The sequence below is a fragment of the Agelaius phoeniceus genome, chromosome 1 (assembly GCF_051311805.1).
Source record: "Agelaius phoeniceus isolate bAgePho1 chromosome 1, bAgePho1.hap1, whole genome shotgun sequence".
Classification (NCBI taxonomy): domain Eukaryota; kingdom Metazoa; phylum Chordata; class Aves; order Passeriformes; family Icteridae; genus Agelaius; species Agelaius phoeniceus.
This window is the reverse complement of record NC_135265.1, coordinates 116,965,098-116,985,632: the sequence shown is the minus strand read 5'-3', so window position 1 is coordinate 116,985,632 and position 20,535 is coordinate 116,965,098. Positions and strand designations below refer to the sequence as shown.

At 39.9% G+C, this 20,535-nt stretch overlaps 1 long non-coding RNA gene across 1 annotated transcript; it reads right to left on the bottom strand.

Moving 5' to 3' along the window:
• Positions 1-551: 551 nt before the first annotated feature.
• On the bottom strand, positions 552-19,150 carry LOC143696092 (uncharacterized). Its single transcript, XR_013185512.1, has 3 exons — positions 18,983-19,150; positions 11,103-11,226; positions 552-2,001 (listed from the first exon to the last, which is right to left on the bottom strand). It is a non-coding gene; the product is annotated as an uncharacterized LOC143696092 (long non-coding RNA).
• Between the last annotated feature and the right edge of the window lie 1,385 nt (positions 19,151-20,535).

Here is a 20,535-nt window from a genome sequence, read left to right as displayed (position 1 = left end):
TAAATTTTTGAGTAGTAGTGCTCTCTATTAACAAGGCATCTATGAAGGTTGAGGGTTGGCCAATAGGAGACAAGAGCCACAGGGATTTCAGTAAAATGTACATCCATAAAGCAAATTTCAGAAAATGTTCTAAGAAGCAAATCCAATTGCAGTGTAAGCTACAGCTCAACAGATTATATGCCCTATGCTTCACTTTGAGAAAGTTGTCTGAAGAGCAAACATTTCGGGTGAGAGCAGAAGTTAAATGACTGATGCATATATGTATACATACATACACACACACACACACACACACACACACATATATATATATATATATATATATATGCTAAGGCTTTTGGGAAGCACATTTTGAATCCTTTTAATCCTTTTTTTTTCTTTGAAGATAAAATGTTGTTTTAAGATTTTGGACTAGGACTTTTTGATTATCTTAGTAAAATAAAAAAATAGTAATTAAAAGTGTTGTTTTTAAAATTATTTCAAATGTTTTGTTTAAAAGGTATAATAAAAATATTCAGTGCCTTCAAATAAGGAATTTCATTAAACAAAGAAATATGAAACTAAGGTATTATGACCTTTTAATTCTCCCTAGCCAGTCCCCATTTCTGGCTGAATTTATTAGTTGATTTGATTCAAAGTTCCCTAGTTCCAGTTCCCCCATAGTTAATTTACTCGACACCAAAGCTTATTTGCCCAGTTCTGAAGCCAGCCTTAAATCTCACCTCTTTTGTAACTACTCCTTGGAAGCAGATTAAATTTCTAAAACTTGCAAGACTCAGAGAAGGTAGTTTGGTAGAAGACTGTATTTTTCTCAAAGACCCATATTTTTCCTTTTAGAAAAAAATATTAATGCTGTGATGCCTGGTCAGTGTTGTATAGGCAGGGGTAGTTAGTCGGTACAGTTAATATGTTGTAATATATTATTTCATATCCTGACCTTTGAAAATTGCTGTCATATATATGCTACACATAGTAAATGTTTCACAAAGGTTGGAAGAGATTCTGAAACATTTTGTTCAATATTAATGTGTGTTTGAGCAAAATGGAGAGAGAGATTTTATGGAAAAGAATGATATTTTCTAGGAACACTTAATTTTTTTGGCTTTGATATTAAAAATATAATGTTTAAAGGGGCCTAATTTTTTTCCATTCCAAGAAGTGAAAAGCATTAAGGGACTGGAGCATCTCCTATGTGGAAAGGGAGTTGGGCCTGTTCAGCCTCAAGAAGAGACGACTGAGAGAAGACATCATCAATCTCTGTCAGAATCTGAAGGGAGGGTTTTGAGAGGATGGGTTCAGCCCCTTCTCAGTGGTGCCAAGCAATAGGACAAGAAGCAATGGGCAGAGAAACTGATGCACAGAAAGTCCCACCTGAGTATGAGGAAGAACTTCTTTACTGTGCAGGTGATCCAGCACTGGAACAGATTGCCCAGAGTAGTTGATAATTGCAGAAAATATTCATGAACCATCTGGACACAATCCTGTGCCATGTGCTCTAGGAACAACCCTACCTGAGCAGGGAGCCTGGACCAGATGACCCACTCTGGTCCCTTCCCTGGGAGTGGGGCATTACCCATTTTGTATGCCTGTGAATCACAGAATTCACAAAATCTCTGAATCTACATCTCCTCCAAGGGTTTTCACCCTTTGAGACTCAAAAAACAAAGCTAGATTTTACAGGATACTACAGACCATAATAACCCTAGACATAATTTCCCCACAGTGTTACAGCATTTGGGTTCCATTTAATAGAATGCACAACATTTGTGGCTATTACAACCATCATCCCCTTGCTGCAGGGCACTGAGCATGAGGACTGTGCTTTACACAAACAGCAAGGTCTCTGCCTGTCACCTGTAGCCCAGTCTGGAGTGATTCAGTCCAGAGAGTCTCCTCTTGTGTTAGGTAGGTCTTGGCTCAGTTTCCCTGTACACATCTGGTCATTTCTTTGCAGCTGATACATGCAAGGGAAACCAGGTAATCCCAATGCCATTGTGATTCCTGAAAACAGAGAGAAGGCAAAGCAAAACAGTGTTGTAGAAATGAGTTTTCAGGGATATAGTCTATCAGCTCATCCCTGAGGTGCCTTAGAGTCTCACTCTGCTCTCTGCTTTCAACAAATGTAACTGGATTATTATTTGTATTAATAATGATAGTATTAATATTTTTTATTATTTTGGCTATATGTGCACAATGTATTACATTTGATGATTTAAAAAGTCTTTTACCATCTTTTTCAGACTGAGAGAAATAATATTTGATTCCAAAATAACTGAAAGTGAGTTAGTGACAGCGGTACTACATGGAAATGTCACTGCAACGATCCTCACAGAGGGGAAGTTATAATTAAATGCCTTTCAAACACTAGGATCCTAGACTCAGAGTTGCTTAGTTTAAATGCTGCACCTCCTGAAGCCCACTATGAAGTATTTATAGGATAGAGACTGAAAGGTAGTCAAACTAAGCACTGACAGTCTAAAGTAAATGAAAATAATTAAAGGAAGCAGTATAGTGTATAGTACAATTTATAGAAAGTGAGGATAAAAATAGGTGAGGATCAATATATACACTAAATTACATACATTGGTGACTATTTAACATCTTGTGTCTGTCATGTATTTACTTTATTTACTGTGAAAGCTAGAAAGAAAAATGATCATAAAATATTTAAGAGTCAATGTAAATGGAAAAAATGTTTTCCCAAGGTAATGGACTCCTCCAGCCATTAGGCAATGAAGCAAAGTAGAAACATTTATTTTCCAGGCAGAAGGCAGTGCTTCTGAGATAAATGTCTCTGATAATGAACATAAGGCAGACATTCACTATAATGAATCCAGAGGTATCTGGTTTTACCCAGAGAGCTCAGAATGAGCAGGGATGGCTGCTCCGCACAGCCTGGCTGCGGTTCCCAAGCCCCATTTCCCACACCAGCCCTGCCAGAGCTCTGTGTGCTCAGTGTCCAGCTCCAGCAGCGTGTTGGCTCCTGGAGACTGGGGCTGGCTGAGAACATATGTTTCCTTTCTGACAGAAGTGATGTTTGTAGCATGAGGGACAGGCTCTGACAGACTGCTTTTTACTGCACAAATGTCCTTTATTTGCTTCCTGTGAATTTAAACCTTTGCAACATAAGAAACTCTAATGCTCTTTCCCAATGATTTTTGTAGGTGACATTGCTTTTCTCCCCAGTTATTTTTTAAGTGCTGCCCACCTGCCCATTTACTTCAGAGGAGTGTTTCCCCTCAACCTTCCAAACACCCCTTCAGACAGGCTTTTAATCCCCCTTGGGCATCTCCTGTGCTTTACTCTGGGCGCAATCAGCATTTCATTTTCCTGCTGACTTCTCACAGTTTAATTCTTAATATCTTGCAGTCTCAAATTTAATGTGTATTTGACAGTACAGAGCATTTGAAAAATTCCCTGACTTCCCTACCTTTCTTAGTACTTCCTCTTTCTTTAATATTTGTTCAAAATTTTAACATTACTTTTATGAATTATCATATTTAAACATGATCTTTGGCTAGGTTTTAATTTTTTTAAATATCTGAACATGTATTTCTTCATCAAGTTAAAAAATATTTGCTTTTGCCTTAGTAGTAATTCCTTTCTAATCCTTCAGGCAAACACTCACTAGCCTGAAAATGTAAATTGGTATATGTATTTTTGATTTTTTAAATAAATATATCATTGGGATATTGTCACTAGAATGCATTAGAAGTCAAATAAGTAAGGAAATGTAACCTCGTGATAATTTTAAATATATGAAGGATAAACCTCAGAAAATCAGAATTAAATAAAAGTTTTTGTCACTCTTAGCACTAGCTCAGATCAGGCTAGGCAGATCAGGCTCAACTTGTCAAAACTTCTCCTTGTGATTTGAAGTGTATGTATCTGATGCTTGGACTGTTTGATCTTAAAATGTCACTGAGGCTATTTGTGCTGGGTCATGTCACTTCAAACAAAGTATTTGTACTCTTCTCCCTCCTTTCCTCTTATCTGATAGGTGGATAGCTCTGCTAGTGCCTAATGTAAAACCACTAAACACCAGGGTTTTTTTATCTTCAATCACTGCTTTCCCAAATTGATACTATTATCTACCTTAAAAATGGATATTGTGGATACCTATATAATAATAGTAGTTCTAAACACTTCTAGACTTCCCCAAAGTGCTGTTAACACTTAACATTTTCATTACCATTGCTCTTTTTGTGGGCACAGTTAATAAATACAGAAACACTGGGGGACTCTCCCTACATCTGTGTTCCTCTTCTGTGTTTGATAACTATCACTCAAGTTATGTTAAAACATTTCATGACAATAACAGGACTCAGGCATCAGCTTAGGCAACTTTAGGTGTCAGCTTTTCAGTATTTTGTAATCAGATTTGTTTGATTTAATCTTGTTGGCAATGAGGAGATTTATGAGTGTTCACATGGCAGATGCAGGTACCTGACCTGGCTGTGCCCACCCCAGGGTCAGATCTTGGAGCACTGGGGAGCAGGGATGTAGAGGGAGCTGGGGTAGCTGCATGCAAGCCAGGTCATGCCTTGAGGAAGTGTGTGGCAGCTGTAGTGAGGGGAGTCTGGGCAATTTGCAGGTACTGGATGAGAAATCTGTTCAGCACTGCTGGTCATAGCGTGGGTTTGCCACCCATGGTCTCAGTGAAGCTGGGGACACAGTGCTGCTTGGTGAATTGTACTTGGTGCAGGCACTGAAACATGCAGGGCGGTAAACCAAGACAACAAGATCTCCATCCAGCTGAGGGCAATAAAAACAGTGCAGAAAGGTGAATGTTTTGGTAAACTGCTGCAGTCTGATCTAAAGCATGTTGCAACCCTAAAGTGCACACTATTCTTTCCCTTAAAAGTGGGGATTTACATGTGATTGTCTAATTTTGACTTTTAATTTAAATTGAACCTGTATTTTGCATACTTTCCTCTCCCATCATTTACAACTCATCCCTTTTAAACACAGTAATGTGTCCTTAGCTCTAGATGAAACCAACTTTCTTGACTGGCTGAAAATCAGAAGCATAATAAAGCAAATAATTTCTTAGATTATGATTAATATCTGTACAACAGAGAACTCAGTGAGTTGAATTCATCACAAAAATAACCAGAAAGATCATCACACAAATAAGCAGAAAGAGAAGGTCTCCATATGCATGCTATCTTCATTTAAGAAAAGGAAATCTAAACTACACTAGAGGTCACTGCAGGTGAACATTAGAAATTCAGAACCTCTGAATTAATTTACAGGAAGCTCAGGAAAACAAATGCAGACTGCTGTAGACACCTTTACCTGTTATTTCAAAATTTTCCCCCAGTTTAGGTAGGGGAAAAAAAAGGAAAAATCAATTCAGCTCTTGCAGACCTGTTATTGTCTGAAAATATTTCAAAAGCTGCACAGGCTGGTAATATCTACATGAGGGAGAGCAAAATTTAAAACCAGTCATTGTAGTCCCAGGGTAGAACTTCCTTTCCTGAGGGGCACAAAGGATAGCCATCAAAGGGCCCCCCAGATGACTGAATAAACACTGCTCTGCAGTTCCTCATGACTGTAGGGTTTTTGTTTTGTATTACTGTGCTTATTATTTCCATGGTGCCCAGGAGGCCTAAGCAATGGTGAAAATCCTATTCTGTACCTCTAAACAGCTACTTGGAAAGATAACTCCAGTTCCAGAGAACTTACTGAGAAGAGATTGTACTTAGAAGATGAGTAAGGTTGTTTTCAATAGTGATGGGTAAGCATACTCAAATAAACCCTCACAAATACACCATTATTCAACTCAAAAAGATTTTTTTCCAGGTAAATAAAGAAACTTGTATATTCATATAAATACAGGAAGGCATAAGTGTCTATCTCCTGCTTCTGAAAATTCAACTCTATGTACATGGAAGTGGAAAACAACAGCTGGGAGGGAGGGAATTTGGAGTACAAATGAACACCAGACCCAGCTGTAGATTTGCATTCTTTGACATCTGGTGCTGAGTAGACACTGGGGAATTCTGTGACAACATGAGATTTTTTGCATCTGTCAGCTAAATCTAGCAATTCTCTTTGGGACAATTGCATGGATGAAGTTGATCTCAGAGACCTGTTTTAAGCCAGAACAAAATAAAAGAAGAGGACTATATCTGGTTCAGACCCTCAATTCACAGAGCTGGCAGGTTGCATGAATTGGAATCACACATCTGTTCTACAAGAATTTGCAAGATAGCTTCCATAAAATACCAACATGTTTGATTTCAGGAGTGCTGTGACTTGGGGCCACTAAAGCCTTTTGGTGCATAATGAAAGGAGTTAAGAATGTGTGCATGTGTGTGTGTGTGTGTGTGTGTGTGTGTTTGTGTGCTCATGTATGTGGGTAATTCAATTAAAGGACAAAAACCTATACAGTTTAAAAAATGGACTTTCAACACTCCTCTGGAGGTAATTGGAAAATCCTACTAAATCCAGATACTTAAGGAAAGAAAGGGTTGTGACCATATAAAGTAATTCCCTGATCTGAAGTAATCCTTTCCTTACCTTTGTACTTTTACCTCATTCCAGTACAGCTCTTTTTTTTTTTTTTTTTTTTTTTTTTTTTTTTTTTTTTTTTTTTTTTTTTGATGAGAAAAAAAATCTTGTGCTTTTTGCCAAACCAGATTGTGGTTTATATGCAAACAAAGGAGTGAGAGTTTGAGTGAGCACCAAAGACATTTCACGTCATTACACATTGTAAATTCTCATGTGCTCTCTTTATCATTGACATTATATAGTGTTTGACACTACACATTGTAAAACATCACTGCCAAATGAAATCAGATCACTAATTAATGGAATCTTACTTTAATCTGTGCTTCACAGTAATTGCCATTCTTAAGAAGGGAGCTACTTAATTTAACGGGATTCTTCTTTGCGTGCCACCAGGATAAACACACACCTCCTATGAAAGCATTTAACCTCTCTTCCTCATAACTCTGGATAAGCAGGGGTGGGTATAGACAGGCCAGACAGAGGTGCTGTGAAGTCTGTGGCTGTGACCTTTCCACCTCAGCCATCTGAGAGCACACACTGCAGCACTGCTAATGAAAGTGCCCTTTCTCCATGAACTCACGCTTCACAGTCCCTGCCATGGTGTGTTGCATAATCTGGGATGATGTATAAACGATCTGCAGTGCAGAAGATGAAATAAGTCTCCTTCCTTCTTCCTTCCTCATCTTCCTCTCAGATAGGCTGCTTGAATTGCTTTTGTTTTGGGATGACCCTTGTTCCAAGTGATTTCTGCACCAGAAGGAAAGCAAAGAGCTTTATACAGCTGCTGCTTGTAGATCATGCGTGTGGACTCTTCAGATATAAATCAACAGGACCATTTCTATACTGTTGTCTAGTCCCCATACTAATCAAATTTATGTCATTTTCAGATACAGTGATTGAACAAGTTATTGTGTGAGAATGTTGCTCTTCTAATGACAAGTGCCACTGTGCTATTGCCATGAATATATGAAGAAATACTCTGAACTGCTTTAGTTCCCAGTTGTCTCTTTGCAAAGTAATCTTTGTGCTACACGTGGGGTGGTGAATGTTTCTGTAATACAGCCCCTGACTCCTTTAATTATGGCTTATTACCCTGTGAAGGAAAAAAAAGCAACTAAAGCTCTTAAATACCATATTAATGACAGCTATAAATGTAGATATTACCTTAGCAGTGCTGTAATGGAGTCTGGTATTGCTGAATAAAAGTCCACAATTTTCTAAAAATATACTGCTGTAACTATGAAAGAGACACAGGTGGGAGCTTACCAGGAGAAAATAGGCTTGGTTGACAACTTGTGGCTGACAAATGTTAAAACCCAGTTTCTGAGAAATTCTCAGTTATAAATCAAGCACGAGAGAAACTTTGCTCCCTAGAGACAACTGCCAAGTTTTTGCTCTGGATACAGATGCAGTTCCTTAAAGACAGAATGTATCTACAGCCTGTAAGACACCTGCTATGTTTAATAATGATTCTTAACAAGCTAACAAATATTTTTTGTTTATATTAGAAAGTGTTGGTATGTCTGTGTGGGTTTTTGTGTGTCCATGCCTGTGAATGTAACCTTTGCACATACTATGCAAGCTGTGGGGGCCAATTGCATTCAAGTCATGTAATTAATTAAGTCCAGGCCACCCTAAGGCACAAGTCCCAGGGTGTGCACCCTCAACCTTTCTAAAACTGGATCACTAGTTTACAGCACTGGCACGCCTAAGCAAGGGACTGACATTAACCTCGTGGTAGATTTAAATCATTCCAGGCAGTCTGTTTTGAATTTCCAAATGTGCCGTACTGTTCTAATGAGTTAATTCATTTGGTATCCATTTCCTCCTGTCAGCTGCTTTTGGAAAATAAATTGTGCATTGTTATCTTAGCCTTGTCTATCCTATTAATGGTTTAGGAAATGCAGCTGAAGATTATCTGTAGTTTTCTGTGGCAGAGTTTGACCTGTGACAATATAATGATCAATCACATCTTGAAGGAGTCAGAAACAGCGAAATCGTTATTCATTTTTTTTTTCTGTCTTCAGGGTAGTTTTAAAAAAAAATGTTTTCCACCATTTGTTTAGAGGAGTAAAAACAAAAGTGTTGTCCAGAATTTTTGAAAAACATCCATTTCAGTGTTTAAATGTCATCCACGCAATGAGGGTGGATATAGCAGTATACTACATATTCCACCTTTCCCAGCAGTACATTAGAAGTCTTCTCTCTTGCCTTCTTGTTTGGTGTTAGTGATTATATTGGAAATACCTGGATAGTTTCTGGTGTTTTGTGGTGCCTTGCTGGGCTGGGTGTGAGTGGGGATGGATGTAGTGCTCCCACCCCACAGCATCTGGCAGCACCAGACCCACAAAAGAGCGTTGTCCAGAAGGACCCTGGTGTTCCCCAAATGCTCATCTCCTTCCGCTCCATGGCACAGCCTTCACCTGTCAAATCCTGTCCCCTGCTTCCCAACACATGTTAAAGATGGCAGTACTTGTATCCTCTAATTCACTCTGGTGAGAGGCACTGCTTTTAACTGGTCCTGCCTGAGTTTAGAAAACAAAGCTACCCAGGGTGTCTCTGATTCCTGTTGAAGAGCTGGAAAAATTCCCACAAGAGACAATTCCTGTCTATTAATCTATTAGTTGGCAACAGCACCTTTCCCTGCTCTTTCTAATCCTACCATCACTTCCAAAAACTCACAGTTCTTCTTTACACATCTTCCTTCAATTTCAAATCTGCTATTCTATGATTATTCCAGCAACTAACTTTTAGAAATGCCTAGATACCTTTGCTCCCTGGTGTTCTGGCTGTGTTGCCCATGTCAGCCTTTTGCCCTGTGCTGTGTGCTAACAGCACTGCAGCACACAGCACAGTGTTACTCGTGCCCACACTCTCCCTTCTCTCCAACCACAATTAGATCATCTCAAAATATCTGTACTGCTCAGAGGCTCTAGATCTGATGTGAGGGTTCACAGATTAATTTAGCACAACTAGTTTACCTTGGGATTTAAACAAGCTACTATTTTAACAGCCCTGAATCTTTTTGGCTGTCCCTGTGCTGAAGTCCTATGCTTCCCATAGGATCTGTGGGAATAAAAAGTGTATAAAAAGAAAAAGAAGCACAAAACTCTTAGCCTTTCAGCCCTCCATTTCCCTGTGACTTTCAGGCAGTTCTGACTTGCACACTGGAGAGACTCAGAGTTATTTTTTTATGAGAAACAGATTGAATGCACAGGTTTTCATTGATCTCAGTGCAAGTGAAGTTCACCTCTCTGAAGAATCCTTAAAGAGTCTAACACACGGTGCCAGAAATAGTCAGGACCTTGTACTTGAGTCTGTTTTCTCCTGCACTTCCCCTCTCCTCAGCAGGTGGTGGAAAGACCTCTTTATTTTCCCTCATTATGCTTTTCATAGTTGCAAATGGCTTTGACCATTTTAGTCTTACTTTAACTTCAGCCACCGAAGTGGAGCCCTGAGTTGCCCTTTAATTCTGAACTGAGGGCTGAGTGGGAACAGAAGCTGCTTACACAGCAGTGAGGAAATCCATTCTCTGAGAAGGAATTCTCTGCAGCCTCACGTGGCATTGCCTGAGCACAATCCTCACCAGCACTGATGTGATCCACAAATCTGAGCTGGGCCAAACAACTTGCACCCTGTGCACATCTGAATTTCCATTTTCCCAGCATGTTCCACAGTGAGCATAAAAGACCCCTCCCCTGGAGGTGGTGGTGACTCTTGGATGGCTCTGTGTACCTTGTGTGGCCTGTATGTGCCTGGCTTTTTGCTGGTGTCTGGGGATAGCTCATACTTCCCTTGGTGTTGAAGAGCTGCAGCTGTGTGGCTGCACATCTGCATGATACCCCAGGGAGAAATGTTTGATGTTCATAAATAGCCTCTCAAATCCAATATCTGTGAAAGAAAATGCTGTTGATGCTTCTATTTCAATTTTATCCTTATTTTTACAGAATTACAACAATAATAAAAAATGTCCTGTGTTCTCTGTAACAAAAATTGGTGAAGTCTCAGTGGAGTCTGTGGAATTGCATCAAATATATCAGCAGAGAATTTGTCCCATGAAAGGAAAAGAAGTCTCAATAATGTTATACTCTAACATGAATATTTATTTTCCTTATTGCCAGTACCAAAAAATCATTTTCTCTCTTCAGAACTCTGACTGCAATTTTTACTATCAAGAATATAGCTTCTAATTAGAAAAAAAGAGTAAACTATGATAATTTACAATAACAATATTACTTGAGCCTTAATTTTCAAGTGAAAACATTACCAAACTAAATTTCAGATAGCGTTTTATTATGTGCAAACCACTGTTGATATAATAACTTCTATTTTAGGTTCCCAACAAAGAAAAGAACAATGTGACCCATTTAAAAACTGGCTCACACAAAAATATTAGCAAGCTATTTATTGATTCTATTTAATTTTGATAAGCACCTTTTGATAGAAACAATTCTTTGTTACAAAATCAACAGTGGCACATGATATATTTGACCATAACACATGTGCTTTGCAATGGTACTGAAAAATTGACTTTCTATTTGTTGCCAATTGTTTGGAAAAGAAATAAGAAAAGGGAACATTCTTACCTTTGAATTCTTCAGCAGATGGAGCCTGATTTTTGAAATCTCTGATTAAGAGGCAAATTATTCTCACACAGCTGGAGTGCTGCAATGGCTGGATACAGCTATACAAGAGCAAACCAAGAAGCCTCTAGAGTGCATTGATGAACAATAATGCAAAAATAGGATTACAAAGTTCCTAATAATAATAATAATAATAATAATAATAATAATAATAATAATAATAATAAAATTTCTGATACAGGTGACTGAGAAGGTGAAGAGACGAGACACTCTGCAGGATCTGATTTTCACAAACAGAGATGAACTGGTTGAGAATCACAGAATCACACAGAATCACTAGGTTGGAAGAGACCTTCAACATGATTGAGTCCAACCCATGCCCTAACACCTCAACTAAACCATGGCACTGAGTGCCACAATCAGTCTTTTTTTAAACACATCCAGGGATGGTGACTCCACCACCTCCCTGGGCAGACCATTCCAGAACATTATCACATCATATATAAAAAACCTTTCTGTAAAAAACTTTTTCCTAGTATTCAACCTGTATTTCCCTTGGCCCAGCTTAAGACTGTGTCCTCTGGTTCTGCCAGTTGCTGCCTGGAGAAAGAGACCAACCCCACCTGACTACAGCCACCCTTCAGGGAGTTGTAGGGAGTGACAAGGTCACCTCTGAGTCTCCTTTTCTCCAGGCTAAACACCCCCAGCTCCCTCAGTTGTTCCTCACAGGGTTTGTGTTCCAAGCCCCTCACCAGCCTTGTTGCCCTCCTCTGGACGTGCTCAAGCCTCTCAAAGTCCTTCCCAAACTGAGGGCCCAGAACTGGACACAGCACTCAAAGTGTGGGCTCACCAGTGCTGAGTACAGAGGGAGAGTGACCTCCCTGCTCCTGCTGGCCACACTGTTCCTGATACAGGCCAGGATGCCCTTGGCCTTCTTGGCCACCAGGGCACACTGCTGGCTCATGTTCAGTCAGCTCTTGACCAGTACCCCCAGGTCCCTTTCTGCCTGGGCACTGTCCAGCCACACCATGCCCAGCCTGTAGCACTGCAGGGGGTTGTTGTGGCCAAAATGCAGGACTCGGCACTTGGACTTGTTAAACTTCATCTTATTGGACTCTGCCCATCCATCCAACCATTCCATGTCCCTTTGCAGAGCCCTCCTACCCTCCAAAAGATTGGCACACACTCCCAGCTTAGTGTCATCTGCAGATTTACTGATGAAAGACTCAACACCTTCATCCATGTCATCAAAAAAAATATTGAACAGAACTGGCCCCAGCACAGACCCCTAAGTGTGAATGCCAGGAGCAGATGAAACTCAGGATCCTGAGAGAAGACAGCAATTTAACAACCCTGGGCATCAGGAAAGCAAACAATGCGACCTGCCTGGAAGAATCCCATGTGACACCTTCTTGCAGAAGAGAGGAGGAGTTCAGGAGGGCTGACTGATTTTCAAAGATCAGCTCTTCCAGACTCAAGAGTTGTCCATCTCCACCTGCAGGAAGTAAAACAGAGGTGGGAGGAGGCCTGCGTGGATGAACAGTAAGCTCAAAGATAAAAAAAAAGCATTCCAGAGGTGGAAGTAGTTAGATGTTATGGGAAGAATATAGATACACTGACTAAGCATGCAGGGATCAGGTTAGTAAAGTCAAAACCTACTTGGAGTTGAATCTAGCTATAGACATGAAGGGCAAAAAGGGAGGTTTCTACAGGTACATCAGCCACAAAAGGCAGACTGGGAAAAATGTTGGCCAGCTGCTGAACAGGGCAGGCCACCTGGTGACAGAGGACACAGAAAAGACCGGTGTACTCAGCGCTCTTTTCTCATTGGTCTCTGCTAGTAAAACCAACCTTCAGGGATTTCTGGGATCTCCCTGTTTCCTTAGAGACAGGGAAACATCTGGAATAAGCAAGAATTGCCATTACTGGAGAAGGACCAGATCAGGGGATCCTTACCCAGCTAGAATGAACACAAGTCAATCTGATGGTATGCAACCATGAGTGCTGAGGGGGCTAATGTCACTACAAGACCTTTCTTGAATTGCCATCAGGGAAGGGTCCTGAGGGCTTGGAAGTAAGCCAGTGTCACTCCTTTCTTCAAGAAGAAACTACAGATCAGTTGGAGCAGTGTATGTTGTTATCTTGAATTTAGCAAGGTTTTTGACACTGGCAGCTGTAACATCCTTCCTGGTAAATCAGTGATGCACAGACTAGATAACAGGACTGAGTTGGACTGAAAATTGCCTGAACTGCTGGGCTGAAAGGCCTATGATCAGCCACACAGTTATGTACACTGGAGATTGATATTGGGGCCAAAAGTGTTTAACATCTGTATAAGATAGCTGGACAGTGGGACAGAGTGCTTCCTCAGCAAGTTTACACATGATAGAAAACTGGAATGAGTGGCTGCTGTACCAAATGTTTGTGACTGGAGAAACACGCTGACAAAAAACCTCTTAAAGGTCAAAAAAGGAAAATAACTAGTCAAAGGAATGCATAGAACTGCAGGTACCCATAAAAGTTGTGGGGTCAATGAGCTGAAAAGCAGCTATAATACAAAGGACCTTCTGGGCTTCATTAGAAAGAGATTTGCCAGCAGGTCAAGGGAGGTGATCCTGCCCTCTACTCAGTGCTGTCGAGTCCACATCTGGAGTTCTGGGTCCTGCCCTGGGCTGTCCAAGACAAGAGAGATGTGGAGCTACTGGAGAGAGTCCAGCGCAGGGCCAAGAAAATGGTTAAGGAACTGGAGTGTGTCCCCTAACAGGAAAGGCTGAGATAGTGAGATAATTGGGGTGATTGAGCCATGAGATAAGGAAGCTCAGGAATCTCATCAGTGTGAAGAAATACCTGGAGGAGGTGATTGAAAAGGATGGAGTCAGGATCTTTTCAGTGGTGTCTAATGACAGGACAAGAGTCAATGGAGCAAATGAAACACAGGAAAATACACTTAAACATAAAAACCCAGTAATTTCTGTGAGAATGATTAAACATAGGCACAGCTTTCCCAGAGAGGTGGTGGATTCTCCATTCCTGGAGATATTCAAAACCCAATAAGACGTGACCTTGAACATCAGCTTTAAGTTGACCCTGCTTTGAGCAGGGGGTTTGGCCTAGTTGGTTTCTAGAGGTCCTTTCCAACCTCAGCCGTTCTGTGAAATTATTGCACATATAGTAGACCAAAAAGTGTTGGCTCTGTAGGAAGCCCCATGTCACAGTCTGGATGCAGTCATGCTCTTCTGCTGCTAATAATTTCTGTTAGAAAGAGTTCATGCATAAACCTGCAGGGTGTAAGTGCAGGTAGGATCCTGACATCCAGGGAGACAGCAGGGACCTTTTGGCACCTGATTCTGGAGGAGATGGGAGATGATTTGCTGCTCCTCACCAGCTGCCTTCCCTAGAGGCTGGGCTTTCCCATCCCCAGGTAGGGATCATGGTCAGCATGATGGAATTACAGGTAGGGATCATGGTCAGCATGATGACCTTGGTCTGTCAGTCTGCTGGGGAACAGCTGGCTCTGCTGGCATTGAGGCACCTGGGGAGCCCTTCTCTCAAGGAGAAGCTGCAGCTGATTTTTCCAGCCTACTTTCTAGACCTTTTGTGCTGATCTCACAAAGCACAAAGGGAATAGAGCAGGCCTGGGAATATGTGTGAAAAAATATTTCCCCCAGCCTTCTACATACTGAAGAGAAGGAGTATGTAACAGCATGACTTCTGTACCAGTTCCATAGAGATAAAACCACTTTGGAAAGCAGCTTTTTCATTGTTTAGGAAAAATAATTTTCTCCCCAGGTTTGAATTAGACAAAGTAATTTTAATTTCTCTCCAAGTTCCTCTTATTGATATGACTATTATCAACAATGAATTGTTTTGAACACCAAGAATAAGAAGAAAGATATACTTTTTTTTCCACATCATCCTTTTACCAGTAAATTTTGGCCTAGACCACTTACTCTGTTTAGGATTAATGCATTAATGAGTCTTATTTTCAGTAGCTATGAAGAAAAGACATTTTAAAGCAAATTGAGGTAGGTGACATCTTCTCTAATGCATTTTTAATGTATGAGACATTGTAAGGACCAGAAAAGCATTCTGTGCTCTGCAATACAATTTGACAACTAAAAAAAAAACCGAAAACCAACCCAATAAAGAAGAAAGTAAGATAAAAACAAGATAACAGAACATATGGGAGAGTAAAAGACACAGTCATGCTATTAGTGTCCAGTTAGCTAATTTTATTGGGATTTCCAACATATGAAAGATGAATATGATAACTGCTGGGGGTATGAAGATGTTGTGATATTAATAAGAATGTAATTCCCTAAGAAATTGTCTTGTGATTTATATCCAATAATATTACTGAAATGAGGCTAATGAAGGCAATCAATCCTATATAACACATTTTTGTGAATCTGATTCTCAAAGCATTTCTGATAGAAAGAGGATAGATTTGTCTTCTCCCAGGAATCCCTGCTGACATGAGAACTCCCACTGAAATCAATTGACAAGCAGACAGGGGAGTAAATAAACCTCTGTGGATGTACTTCTGCTCTGCCCTGCTTCTGTAGTTCCTCTCTCATGGCAATGTCCTTAGAGTCATGTTTTCTGTAAGAAAACTGCTCCAGTGCATCTGGAGTGCAGTCTCACACCTTACTGCTCTACTAATGAACTCTGCCTGCTATCAAAGTTGCCTCTGCTCTTGCTGTCTTGGGTACAGATCACAAAGTCATTTGCTGTGCTACGCCAGTCTCTCCAGACCTTTGGGTATCTATGCAATTAGCTGGTCTACACTGCACCCCACACTGCTTGGTTCTACTGATATTACACTAAAGGAAGGCAAGTTTCATTGTATTTACCCATTCTGTATGATGGGTAAATACAATGCAGTATGTTACTGCAGACTGCACTGCATGTTTCCCCACCCCAGCCTTCCTGAAATCAGCTTCAGTTGGATTTAGCAGATCCCTGAAAACATACAGACAGGCATTTATTTCCCTCCTTGTCCCCTTCCTTGTCTATTTCATTACCCATTTTCTTCGGAAAGGACAATGTGATTTATAATATGTATCTTTATAGCATTTGGAAGAACACCTGTTTCTTCAGAGAAATGTCATGGGATATATTTAAAACCACGGAAATTTCAGAAATCTGGGACTACTTTGCTTTGCTTGAAGTACAGACTCATAGTTCTCCTTTTAGGGGGATATCTACAATGAAATTACTAATCTTGTGAATAATTTTGTGGATGTTAAAGTATGACCTCTGTTCTGGGTAGACTTTAAAGACAAGCTCTCACACATATTTATCTCCTCATGCCCAACACCTTCCTCTTCAGGATTCTGGAAATGGAGACATTCTAGCAGAGGTTTCTGACTCTGTCACCATGCTAATTTAAGTCAATGGCAATAACCTTTTGATGTCAGTGAGGCAGGATAAAAGCTTGTGTAAATAGCCAGCACTCACATCTTTCGTCATCTCAAGAACCTTGCTGACATGGGACTTAACACCTTACATATCCACCTCACTCAAATACTTAAGTAAGCACAAATATGTGACAGCAAGGAGGTATAATGGTGAAGAAAAGGATGTGAATATAAGGTTGGATTAAAGGTGTGGTGCTATAGACAAGATCATATTTTTTTTTTTTTCTGTGAAAGTTTTGGGTTTTTTTTTTTTTTTAAATATCTCAGTCCAAGCAGCTGTTGAGGCAAGAAGCATGAAGCACAGGAGATTAGGGGCAAAAATAAATTTAAACCATCAGATGCTTGGAAAAACTGCAGTCTTATCTGAGCTTGGTGAGAAGAACCTGAGACTGGAGAAACACCAAGTGAATGGCTACTGGTTTAAAAAGAAAAAAGTTGATTATATTTTGTTAGAAAAGGAAAGATTTAGTCCTCACTGTTTTTTAGTGTTTGAGGTTACTTATGAAAACCACTTAGCACAGAGCAGATTAGATCCTGGCACTGTTGTGCTGTCATCACTGTAAATTCATTAATGTTTCACTGAACTGTTCTAATGCCATTAGACTGCCCCATATCACATGTGTTATGTCTATGAATGCTCTCTTTGTCTCTCTGTGTAGCAAGGAAGGTGAAAGGCACTGGAATTGAACTCATTTTTCAAGCCGAGAATCTTTGCAATCATAAATAAAGTCAGTCCCTTCAGCTTAACATTCATTGCCTCCTTTCTCATTTAAAAACAGATGTCAGCACAAGGAGAAGGCAGGTGCAGAGTGCCTCTTTCAGCTGCTTTTAAAGGAAAGCAGGAAGTGAATAAGTCACAGGGAGCTGTGCTGTTTGGATCTTTAGAAAGCATTTATAGCTTCTAGATACGTTCCAGCTAATGAGGGTGTGAGATGTCAGCTCTTTGGAAGTTAGAGCATGCACTGTTGCACTCTCATCAACTCTGATGGATGCAGTGTGTATGGGAATATAATTTAAACATGAGGATATGAGGAATGATTTATTAAGTTACCACAGAAAGTACTTAAGAAAAAAATGTCTGGTGTAGTTGAATGCTATATAAACTACAAAATTTGTTATAAACTGGAAAGCCCCACATGGATATTCTCCTTACACTGAAAATGCATATTAATATCCTGAATTGTAGCTGTAGAATATTACAATTTACAACAGCCAGGCTCCTAAACCTAATGAAGACCACAAACTGATTGTTGCCAATTGTACTACTGCTGTTAAAGCCAGCAGCAATATCTGAGAGCATGTTTGGGTGTGTGGTGAGAATCTGACTACTGCCATTTTCCCCCTTAGGCAATCCAACTTCCACACAGAATAGTGTCCTTTTTTAATGGGGGCAAGATCAGACATGATATGATCCATGGTCTCTACAAGATGCCAGACTGAGGTGAGCAGAAAAGAACAAACAGCACTATAGCCTCTCTCTCCTCTCTTTCCACATCTCTCAGGTTTGATGTGGGTGGAAACATGCTATTCTTTGTAAAGAGCTGGCACAATTTGCCCTCATTAGCAGAGCATGCCCGCTTTTTTGCCACTCTTGCTGTACCTTATTTGAAACACCACACTGCAGGGATTTTGCAGTGTCTGGAATTTGGACTATGAAAGGAGAAGTTTACAAGAAAAACGCCTGCAGCTTCCTGGGCTTGATGCACTGCATTGTCTGGCATGGATTTCACTTTCCCCGTGACACTGAAAAAGCACTGCCGCGGAACAACTTGCTTTGATGCCCTTTGCTAGCAAACAAGTTCTGTGATAAACAAGCTTTTAATCCTGTATTTCCACACTTTTACTAAGCAAATTGCAACTTGACAAAGCTACGTGCCAATGACTGTGCCAAAAGTTCAGCCCTGAACAGAGCTGGTAAAAGAGGGTAGGAGAGAAAGTGCTCACAGGAAGCACACAGAAGAATTGTACTTCAGAAGCTTTGTCAGTGCTTTGATTTAGTGCCATCAGTCCTACTGCAGCAGACCTTCTACTAAGTGCTAGTGTAGACAGTCCAGGAAAACTCCCAAGAAGAAATAAATGATGCTTGTGACCTGAAAAGTATCTTCTGCCTCCCTGAATTCTAAGGAGGGATCTGCCAAAGCAAGAAACGTGCCGGGACTCACGAGGAGCCTGCCCTTTCATGTGATAAGGTCTCTGTGGAAAGAACTGTGGTGTAATCAAAGTACATAAGTAGCCAAATCTCAGCATCAGGTTTTCAGGAAAAAGCCCTGCTGGTCCCTTCCATATGATGCCGATCCACATGTGTCACAGAGAACAGCTGGTGAAGAGCCATCTTCTGCCTGAGGGGAATACCCAGCACTAAAATGTATGTTAGCACACCCAAGACAGAGCTTTTCAGTGCCAAAATTAGCAGTTTGGGAAGCAGCACAGGAATGTAAGCAGCAGAGGATCTTTTCTGCTTACCTGAAAATCGTCTTGTTGCCTGAAATCTTCACAAAATCCTGAAGTATTGCGCTGTCTCCTGGTGCTACTTCTCTGTTCCTTTTTCAGATTAAGAGAGGCTGAGCTTATCTGCTTTGCTGATGCAGATACAACAAAGCACATTATGCTACCAACTAACTCCCTTCCTGTGGAAAAAACATTAGGAAGCAGCTGAAGAGATATTCAAGATTCCCATGTTTCAATATAAACCAGAAAATGCCTGTCTTCAGATTCTTAAACAGGAGGGTGCAGACTGTCATACAAAATCTAATCACTAGAATAAAAAGTCTGATATCAAACTCTTCTTTTTATTGAAGAAGTCTTCTCTGATGCTTTTCCCCTTCCCTTTTTCTACAAAACTGAAGTACACAGATGCATTGTAGGACATTGATAAAATATTAGAGCCACTGCATGGCTTTAAATTACTGCACAGAAATCTGGAGCATTTTTGAAAAATATTTCATATTCAGTGTGGGAAAGTATTTTTATTTTTAATGGTAGCTGTTTGAAGTTGTTCAGTGGCTTGGAAAGTTACCAGTTCCTTTTCATTTCTGAATACAAACATTTCTGTGTCTGTCCAAGGTCTCAGTTTTTTGAGGCTGTGGTTCTTTTTACCACACATCTAATCTAAGCAAAGTACTGCATTATTTTAGATTATATTATCACCCTGGAAGAATACTAATTCAGGAAATCAGTGTTAAATGTTTCTATACAAAACACTTAAATTAGAACAAAATCAGCTGCTTTTTCCTAGTTAGCTACATGACATATGATTAACGATTGGTAAAATATAAATCTGAATGGAAATATCTCCTCTTCCAAGGTTCCAATTGATCAGTTTTGAATTGCCAGACTGAGGATGTGAGCTAAGAGCCTCTAGCAGCATTACAGTGACACACTGTCTGTCATTTACTGCCTGCTCTCCTTTTAAGTACCTGTTCCTTCATAATTATTATCTGCAGTTGGCCACTGGACTTTGAAACTGCAAACTGCTTTCCATATCTTTTGTTACCTGTTGTATATACATTGAAATCACACGGTTTGTTATCTGTCACTAAGATTACAAGCAGCATGACTTAAAAGGAAAAAGGTAGAAAAATGTCAACGAAAATAGGGAGCTCTTTACTGACTATAAAATGTGACACATCTCTGTAACCAAAAATAGAGCAATAGTACTTGGAATCTAGTTCTGATTCAGTGGTGAATAGAAAAAATGAGTAGAAGTAAGTAGAAAAAGACTAAACAAATGTTGATATGTAGTAGAAATTTCAGGCTATAAAAATATATTGATGTACATTTCAAGAAAAATCAATAACCAGGTTTCACAAAGATTTGTGAATTTTTTAACTACATTAATTACAGAAGAAACTCTAAGTCATTACTGTCTGAGACTGTGCATTTTTTGATGGTGATAAAGAGATAAAATATTCATAAATATTTTAGGGGTTTTATTTATGGGGAGGAGTCTGATCCGCTTACATCATGAATGGTTAGAATTTTTCATTTTATTAATAACTAAGTGGTATTGTGCAATA